We start from the raw sequence: 10255 nt of genomic DNA, 5'->3' as shown, positions 1-10255 counted from the left end.
CCCTCCCGGGAGTCACCCTGGTTTTCGGGTTGCGGGAATGTCGCAGGGTTTCTGTTTTCCAAGCTTTCTTTTCTGTTCCCAGAACCTCGGCCTGCAGGGATGTGGCACTGTTGTCACAGTGGATGCGGGTGGCTGGACGCTTGCTCCCCTCGGGTGACCAGAACCTCGGCCTGCAGCGGATGTGGCACTGTTGTCACAGTGGATGCGGGTGGCTGGACGCTTGCTCCCCTCGGGTGACTTGACTTCAACTTCTGGCTGGTTCAGAGGGAAAGCAAGACTCGTGGTCTTGATGGCCCCCGTTTTTGTGGGCATCTGTTCGCGTGGGCCTTGCATGCACAGCCTGCCCTGCAGAGCTGGTGGGCATCCCAGCAAAGTCCCAGAGCAGAATGGGGGGATCCCAGTGGGGGCTGCGGGGAGGCTGGTGGTGGCCTTGCTGTACTCACCTTTGCCCACAGCTGGAAGTTAGTGCTTCAGGTGTGAGCACGTGTTCACACTTCCCCTGCACCAGGAGTCTCCACACACCCAGTGCCTGGGCATGCATTTATGCTGTGGGACGTGGGAGCACTGGGGACTGTGTAGACAGAGCCACACCTGTACCTGGGCAGGAAGCAGAGCAGGGAATGTGCTTGGGGGTCTGTGCATCCGTGCATGTGTGTGTGCACGTGCATGTGTGTGTGCATGTGTGTCCATGTACGTGTGTGCATGCATGTGGACGTGTGTGTATATGTGTATGTGTGTCTGTGCAAAATGGAGCTGTGGTGATCTAGTCTGCTAGATTCTAGGGGTTATAACTGACTTCAGGATGGATCACAAGTAGCTGGTTGCATCTCTGACAAGCTAACCTTCCTGCGCTGATCCGTGCAGGCTATTTCTATGACGAATTGGATTTGCTCCCAAACAGCCCATTCTTGGGGAAATGCATTGCATTTCTTCTTTTTTGGATAAACGATACGGCCTGAGATGTGGGCTGGCTCCTCCCCTGGCTGAGCCGGGTGAAGATGCAGCAGGGTTTAGGGACACGATGGGTGATGGTAACGCTGGATGAGGGCAGCCAGTGGTTACAGGAAGCTGAAAGGTGAGAGTGCTGTGGCAAAGGCCGGCTGGAGAAGAACTGTCACCTTAGCTCAGGGGACAAAGCCCGTCAGAAGCAACTCCTCAGGAAGGAAGCTGGGGAACAAATACCCTGACCTCACTCTCTATCACCAAGGCCAACGGGAAGTCAGAGGACAGAAGCCCACTGGGGAGGCCCATGCCAGGATGGAGGACATGCAGCATGGACCGTGGGAACCAGAACAGAAGAACCCGGGGTGCCGACACCGAGAGTGCCGCGCGTGAGGCCACGGAGAGCTGCAGCCCTTGGCCAGGACCTCTGTGTCCCAGCTTTGAAAGCCTTTCAAAGCCTTTGAAAAATAGGTTTGTGTTTGCCTAATTTATTAGCTTTCAATGCTGTCTCAGAAATGTCTTGATTTCTGACATGGTTGAAAAAGGGTGCTTAGATAAGAAACTGAATGAATTCCTTGCACAGGGCTACCCTGGAAGAAAAATGCAGCAAGATTTGCTTTTCTTTTTTCTGATATCTTTTTTCTTTAAGTTTGCTAAACACAGATGTGAGAAAATCTAAAACATGCAAAGTAGGATCAGGAGCAATGGCTCATGCCTGTAATCGCAGCACTTTGGGAGGCGGAGGCAGGAGGATCGCTTGAACCCAGCAGTTCAAGACAAGCCTGGGCAACACAGGGAGACCCTCATCTCTACAAAAAATAAAAAAATTAGCCAAGCATGGTGGCATACGCCTATAGTCCCAGCTACTCAGGAGGGTGAGGTGGGGTGATTGCTTGAGCCCAGGAGTTTGAGGCTGCAGTGAGCCATAATCGCACCACTGCACTCCAACCTGGGTGGCGGAGTGAGACCCTGTCTCTAAAACAAAGCAAAAACACCCTACAAAGTAGAAGTTGTTGAACAGAAGCCAGGGGATGGGTGAAGAGGTGACACCTGAAGTCAAGATGGGAACTGGCAACAAGAAGTTAAAGGGCAGGAGAGGGATTCTGGTATCTACCTTCTCCCTAACCCTGTGTGTGGCCGTCTCTCCAGTAATAACACACCCAGTCCAAAGCTCCAGAATCTCAGTGCACATTCGAGGGCTTTTCCTTTATTTGCTTTGTGCTTACCCGAGACTTGATGGAGAAGAGACAGGGAGAGCACGTCTATGATCATAGTTCATGTACATTTAAAACATGAATTATTTTGGTGGGGATGACATAGACTCAGAAATGTGCCCACAGGAGCAAACAGCTCAATGCATTTCACGCTGTGGACACACCCAGCAGCCATTAGGCTGTGACGTTGTCTGGAGCCTTGGGTACGCTTGACTGACCAGTTAGGCCGAGTGCCATGGGAGGGGCCGCCTGAGCCACCCTCTGTGAATCAGCCCAGCTTCTTGTTCCTGGTGCACTCGGAAAACGATGGATCCTCCTAGGGAGAAAAATTATCCCCAAAAAATGCTTGCGTAGAGTTCTGGAAAGGAAAGAAAAACAAGATAGTTAAGTGGGATGGATGAATTGAAGATGACGCAGGAAGCGTTAGGCCATATCTTATAGAAATAGTGGCATATGGCTGGGCGCAGTGCCTCATACCTGTAATCCCAGCACTTTGGGAGGCTGAGGAGGGCAGATCACAAGGTCAGGAGATCGAGACCCTCCTGGCTAACATGGTGAAACCCCGTCTGTTCTAAAAATACAAAAACTTAGCTAGGCATGGTGGCACACACCTGTAGTCCCAGCTACTTGGGAGGCTGAGGCGGGAGAATCGCTTGAACCCAGGAGGCAAAGGTTGCAGTGAGCCAAGATCACACCACTGCACTTGAGCCTGGGGCAACAGAGCAAGACTCCATCTTAAAACAAAAAAAGAAAAGAAATAGTAGCATATCTAACATTTCTGCCCAACCTCCTTTGCTCATCTGGAAGAAGCAAGAACCATTAACAATGTCACGAGTAAATGTAGTTAATTCTAAGGCATGACTTGCTTGAGAGCAGGAATGCTGACATCAGGGATGTCTAAAGAAGATGTGTTTATAGAAACTTAATTGAACCTTTAGGCTGACAATGGGCTTAATAAAAATGGCCTCTTTTTGCTACTTTATCGCATGAAATCCAGTGAAATGAGTCAGAAGAAAAGTGACCTAATACATATTGCCACTCCATCAAATTCACTGTCACAGGGAGCTGTGGATTTAATGATACTGACCAGACTTTACAAGTATTGGGTTCTTTTGGTCCATTAATAATATTTAGGGTGTGTGGTAACCACAAACAATGGTGAGCCTGGAATAATGAGCCTTCAGGTCTTGGGGCTTATCCTGCTTTCTGGTTATGTTTTCCATATAGGATTACATAATTGGCTAGCAAATGTATAATGGTTTGGATGTAATAATGGCATAGTCTGACTTCCTAGCGGTCCCTGACTTTCCGAACACCAGATTCATCCAAAAACTTAAAAACCAAATAAATATTCCTTCAAGTGATTACTGCATTCCAGTTGTCATCTGGCTTGTAATGACTGGTTTTCAGTGTTCAGCGATGGCCCGGGCATAAAATAAATCTCGCTCCGATCCTCCATGTCAGCACCGGCATTAAAGCCCATAAACCATCCTCTGCCTCGCCTGTCATTGCCACCGCGTTCTGAGTACTGGCTAATAGAAACCTGCCCCGCCGGCCCAGCAGCCACCAGACAGACATTTTATGGTTGCTGTTCCCTAAGCCAGATGAAAATGATTAGAAACTACAAGGGCTCTTTTGATATGACCTATTAATAGCCACGTTATTTTGTGATGAGCGTAGCAGGGAGCCTTGGCATGGAATGGGCGAAGAGTGGGCACTGTCTCCCATCTCCCAGGGTGATGCCTGGGGTTGCCCCGCGCCTCGGCCCCCGGGACAACACTGTGCCTCCATCTCCCAACACGGTGCCTCCATCTCCCAACACGGTGCCTCCATCTCCCAACACGGTGCCTCCATCTCCCAACACGGTGCCTCCATCTCCCAACACGGTGCCTCCATCTCCCACACTGCTGCTGCCGGCCTCCTTCTGTCCCTCCACTGGGAAAGAATGTTCGACATTCAAGCTATTCCAGGCAGCATCCTTTATGTCTCGTTTCACAGGTCTGTTTCACACCGTGGTGAGCGCTAGCTGTAACTCTCATACCTCGGCTATTTGTCTTGGCAGCTCCTCCTGTTTTGCTAACTGGACAGAATCAGGCAGAGGCGGCCTCCCCTGCACACAAGGGAAGGGGTGACATCTGTCATCCTCTTCTGCCTGCGGGACGCCCACAGAGGCCTCTGGGCAGGGCCAGAGGGTGAACGTCCTTCATCCTTCTCTTTCTCCCTCTCTGAGCTGTGAGAAAAATGCTGAGGGAATGATTTTGCTCACAGCCTTTTGGGCAGACGTTGAAGCAAAACAGATGACAAGGGTTGGCAGGGTTCACTCAGCAGTGGATATCTGGGGAGGAGACCCAGGACTCCCACCCGCCACGCTGGCCACCTGTGGCAAGAGTACACACTTTGCACACTCTCCAAGCCCTGAAAGCACCCGCATGGGGGGTGTGTGTTTTCCATGTGCCCAAGTGGCATGGCACCCCAGGCACCACCCAACAGGGCAGGGGCATTAGCCCAGGCAAACCTTTCTCATAAGTTTAGATCTCTAGGCTCATCAAAATGGTTGAATACCTCCTGAGGCCAAGGGAAGGAGAATGCGCCGGGGGAGGCACAGCTTTAAAGTAGAATTTCTCCTGAATTAGGGATAACACTATCAGGTTGCAGAGTTTAAGAAAGAACATAGAGTAACGAAAGAGGATTCAGAATTCAGATAATGAGTTCTAGTCACGTGTCAGACGGGGTTATCTCACTATTGGCTTCTGCTGAGGGAAGTAGGGATGAGAAATTGGCTTCACCCAAGGTTGGCTACCATATTTCTGTGACTCATGGCCCGTGTCTGGCACTGGCCTTCAAGAAATGTTAGCTCCAGGCTGGGCGCGGTGGCTCACGCCTGTAATCCCAGCACTTTGGGAGGCCAAGGCAGGTGGATCACAAGGTCAGGAGATCAAGACCATCCTGGCTAACGCAGTGAAACCCCATCTCTATTAAAAAATACAAAAAATTAGCCTGGCTTGGTGGCGGCACCTGTAGCCCCAGCTACTCAGGAGGCTGAGGCAGGAGAATGGTGTGAACCCAGGAGGTGGAGCTTGCAGTGAGCCGAGATGGCGCCACTGCACTCCAGCCTGGGTGACACAGCAAGACTCCATCTCAAAAAAAAGAAAAGAAACGTTAGCTCCATTGTTCCCAGTTTGGTTTCTTCATCGGCCTTTACTAGAGATTTGCATATTGGAACACATGTTCATCTAAAAATCCTCCAGGGTAAAATCCTCCAGTTGTCCTTGGAATGAGTTTGAAACATTCTAAGCAAGATGGCATTCCATGGACACCCCTTGCTGTGGCCCTCTCATGACTCTTCTGTCCAGATGGTACTGGGGAGAGCTCAGCCTGTCCTTGGCCCAAGCAGGAAGGAGTCAGTGACAACAAGGACAGGGCTGGAGTCAAAGAGGAAGAGAAGACAAAAAATAACGTGTCAGAGTGTAGAGCATTTGTCTCTGAAGACGGGGCCGGAACAGTCCCTCCTTGGCATTCACATGACATGGTTAGAGATTTCAACCCAAACAGTTATCTCTATGGAGGACAATGTCACCAAGGGTCTTAACAAGTGGTAACTGAAAGCCAAGGAAAGCTTGTCTTACTATGGGGAAATTAATTTTTTTTTGAGACGGAGTCTCACTCTATCGCCCAGGCAGGAGCGCAGTGGCCCAATCTTGGCTCACTGCAAGCTCCGCCTCCTGGGTTCACGCCATTCTCCTGCCTCAACCTCCCGAGCAGCTGGGACTACAGGTGCCTGCCGCCACGCCCAGCTAATTTTTTGTATTTTTAGTAGAGATGGGGTTTCACTGTGTTAGCCAGGATGGTCTCGGTCTCTTGACCTTGTGATCCGCCCACCTCGGCCTCCCAAAGTGGTGGGATTACAGGCGTGAGCCACCGCGCCCGGCCAAAATTAATTTTTAAGGAAGCCACAGAGAAGTGACAATTAAAATAAACCATGTGCGGGCACTTTTTGGCAGTGTTTTGGGGCTTTCTTTGCCTCTATAGTGACCTTTTCTCATCTGCTCCCTCGTGGGAAGGTTTTGGAGCTGTTTCTCATTGGCTCAGATTCATTTGCCAAATGAACTCTTAGCTTCACTCCTCCACTCCTGCCCACAGGGTCTTGAGAAATTTGTTTCACCTTATTGAGCCTCAATTGAGTCGTCTGTGAATAGGAAGAGTCTTGATTACCTCTTGGAGTTCCTGTTATACATAAGACAGAGTATCTAGATAAACTGTGTGCAATTGAATTTTCTATTTTGCACCAGACTCTTTTTGTTTAGGAAAATTGTAAAGTGTTGAACAAGAAAAACCTCTTTATTCCCCTCTACCTCTTACATCAAAAACTCTTAATTTCTAGAGACAAATACCTCAGTTTCCGTTGTAGCATATTTCAGTGTCTTTCATCACGGACAGCCAAAAAGTGTTATCTAGTTCATAAACAATGCACTTCCCTATTTGTCAGGACTGCTTGCACCAAATAGGGATTTTATTGTCACCTGGAGAGCGTGGCTTACATTTCGATGGGAGAAGACAAGGAACGTTTTGGAGCATAGAGCGTGCTTCCCAGTCTCTGGAAGGACGGCACAGTAGAAAAGGGGTACCCCCAGCCCCGAACACGTCGCAAGTGAGTATCACAGATGTCCAGGGCCTTGGCCTGGTTCCATATAGGCACTGTCCAGGCAGCCAGCTGAGGCTCCATGCAGGGTCTCCACTTCCTCCTCCAGGCATGCTGCCTCCTCATCCCTTTCAGCGGGGTCATTTAGGGCTGGTATGCTGGTTCCCCAGTACGGGAATCGCCAATTTGCCGCTCTTGTCACTTTTCCCTTGTCATGCTCTGTCTCTCTCTCACACACAGACACCTACTATTATTTAAAACATTGCTTTTGGCACTTCCCAGGCCAAGCTATAAATAAAGGATGGACTGACCTCATCAACTGTTAAATTGGAGCCATGATGCGTTGCCTGGAACATCGCGGATGACTCCGAGCAGCACAGCAGACCAACGGCTGAGAAAGAGCTCATTTGGTTCATCTAACTAGGATGCCGTCCTGCCAGAGCCCTGGGGGTTCTCATCTCCTGGGGCAAGAGCAGCATGCAACCCTTATGAACCCATCTTGGAGGGCAGTCGGGGAGCCCAAGACAAGACCATTGGGAGCCTCAGGTTCACTCTAGGTGGTCTCTGTGCTGGAGAGCTGTATCTCTCATGAAAAGGACAGCTGACCATAAGAAGGAGGTAAGTTACTCACGGACAGGAAAATAAGAAGCTCCTACTTACGGCTGTGATATGCGTGGTAGCCATTTAATGTTAACGGCATCCATGTGAGACAGGTGCTAGTACTACCCCATTTCATATTGGAGGACATGTAGGCACACAGATTGTGTGACTTGCCCAAGGCTGCCCACCTGGTTAGGGGAGCTCCAGGATTCCAATCCAGTCTGAACTCAACACCCGGGGTGGCACCTACAGGCTGGGGTCAACCTGGATGACTGCCTGTTGTATGGCCTGGCAACTAAAAATTGTTTTATACATTTTGAAATGGTTGAAAAAATTAAAATAAGACGATATTTCATGACATCATGAAATTACATGAAATGCAAGTTTCAGCATCTACAAATACAGTTTGACTGGGACATAGCCACTCTCATCTGTTTGTAGGCTATCCATGGCTGCTTACAGGGTCCACATGGTCCACAAAGCCTGAGATATTTACTCTCTGGCCTTTTACAGAAGAAGTCACCAAACACTATTCTAAAATGTTAGCATGCATCAGAACCCCTTGTGGGGCTTGCTAGAATGCAGCTTCCTGGCCCCACACCCAGTCTCTGATTCAGTAAGTCTGGGGCAGGGCCTGGGAATTTCATTTCTAAAAAATTTCCCAGGTGATGCTCATGCTGGTCCACAGATCACTTTGAGAGCCACTACCCTGAACTCCAGTGCTCTACTGCTTGTCATCAGGGTGGCCAAGTCTTTCTCACCATGGCACCATGGTGAGTGCCAAAGAAGCCTAGACATCCCTAGTGCCACCTGCTGTGCAGCCACCTTTTGAGAAAGTGATCTTTTCCCAGGTTAGCCTTTGTGGCTCGGGCAGCTGGCTTTTCAGAGATGTGAAACCACACATCTTCAGAGTGAACAGCTGCTTGCCCTGATGTGCTCAAGGGGTGCAGGATGTGGACACATCCTAGTGAATGAGTCGGACAATGTAACCAGATCTGTCCACAACAACCCGATGGGTGACATTGCCATCTGCAGCAGTGCTGTACTTCCTCCCACTGATTTGTAAAGTGCAGTCAGGACGCTAGATCAACTCGCTGCTGCTGAGGCCAGTGACCTCTAGGGTATATTTCCATGTTCTATGCAGTAGATGCTCGCCTTTGTAAGCATGTGAGTTATTCATGCTGTCTGTTGTGATCCTAAGGAATCCAACAGTCAGAACTAGAACTTCTGAATTACAGCACAGCATTGCTGTTTGGCGTCACCAGAAAGCAGATTTTGAGATTAGCATGGGGGCCATTAAGCGGGGCATTCTCTCTGGAGCAATGTCTAGCCGGGGTGGGACTGGGGAGAGGGAGAAGTGGGCTGCTGAGGATATCACAGAGAGATGGCAGCCTTTCTGCAGCAAAGGCCTGAGTGCACACTCACCTGGCTATCACTGAGAAGACCCTCTGTTCAACAGGGCCACTCGGGGGTTCCCCTGCATGGAGATCTGAGTGTCCAGGGAGGGGACGTGGTGAGCATTTCTCTGTTCAAAGGATGCAAAGGAAAATCTGCCCCATTCCTGCCAAAGTGGTTGATATGGAGGAAAGGGGAGTGCCAGTTCTATAGGCTGAGGTGGTGGCTGTTAGAACTGCTCCTGGGCTAGTTGGTGCTCTGGAAGTTTCCCCTCTATGTGAGATAAAAGAGCATATCTTTAAGAGCTGCAACTTTGAAGCTCTAATATAGAATGCTTTTAGTGGCAAGCAATACTTTGGAAGCAGCTTGAAGACCCCTGAAGATCCTTGGTGACCTAGGCAGTTCCTTTATTGCCAGGGCTGTGCAGGACTAAGCTTCAACAGCGCCACCATGGGGCAGCAGAAGTAATTGCAGTGGTGCATTGAGGGTTTTCTTTTGCACTGAGGACTCAAGCCCCACCTTCACCTTTGGACCTGGTAAATCTTTGGGGTTCATGGACAATTCTGAGAAGGAGATACTTAAGAGAGTGATGTTAGAATTTGATGTTTTGGTTTATTGTATCAGAAAATAAAAGAGGTTGGATTTATAACTCAGTTTGTGGTTCATATCAATTTAAATAGCTTTGAAATGCTGATAGGACCATCATGGTTTTTTGGTTGCTGAAATCCCATAACGAAAGCAATGCCTCAATAAGCTTTTAATCCACAGCTCCCACACCCAGGTCTATAACAAAGTTTTTACATGCCTATGGGGAAAAAGAATTATGAGGCAAACATTTATAAAGTTAACTTTATTACATTTCTAGTCCTATTTTTTTATTCTGCTAGTGTATTGTTATGTATTTTCCTACATATTTAGGGCAAACATTTTCTTCCTCTTATAAAATGTTAGTGATTTTAAATGATGGGATTTTAAAAAATGTTTTTACTTGGCAAATAAAGACTTAGCAGCCTAATACCTACCTCTCAAAATATTTGTAAATTGTACTGATCTATAAAATCTATTAAGTATGAGATTTGTTGATATGATGACTCATAAAAGCAATGTAATCCAAATTAAAATTTGTAAAATGCTGCATAATTTACATAGTATTTCTGTCTCGAGTATCTTTAAACCATCAAGTTAAGTGTGACTTTGGACGGGTGCAGTGGCTCACGCCTGGAATGCCAGCACTTTGGGAGGCCAAGGCGGGCAGATCACCTGAGGTCAGGAGTTCAAGACCAGCCTGGCCAAAATGTTGAAACCCCGTCTCTACTAAAAATACAAAAATTAGCTGGGTGTGGTGGCATGCCTTGTGGTCCCAGCTGCTCTGGAGGCTGAGACAGGAGAATTGCTTGAACCCAGAGGCGGAGGTTGCAGTGAGCTGAGATCACACTACTGCACTCCAGCCTGGGCGGCAGAGTGA

The 10255-nt window shown here is 48.7% G+C and overlaps 1 long non-coding RNA gene across 1 annotated transcript; it reads left to right on the top strand.

Annotated features, from left to right (window-relative positions):
- Window positions 1-534: 534 nt before the first annotated feature.
- LOC106997761 (uncharacterized) lies at window positions 535-9927 on the top strand. Its single transcript, XR_001443977.3, has 3 exons — window positions 535-1413; window positions 6643-6804; window positions 7078-9927. It is a non-coding gene; the product is annotated as an uncharacterized LOC106997761 (long non-coding RNA).
- The last annotated feature ends 328 nt before the right edge of the window (window positions 9928-10255 follow it).

Source organism: Macaca mulatta, chromosome 4 (genome assembly GCF_049350105.2).
Source record: "Macaca mulatta isolate MMU2019108-1 chromosome 4, T2T-MMU8v2.0, whole genome shotgun sequence".
Taxonomy (NCBI): domain Eukaryota; kingdom Metazoa; phylum Chordata; class Mammalia; order Primates; family Cercopithecidae; genus Macaca; species Macaca mulatta.
This window is presented reverse-complemented; position numbering and strand designations above follow the sequence as displayed.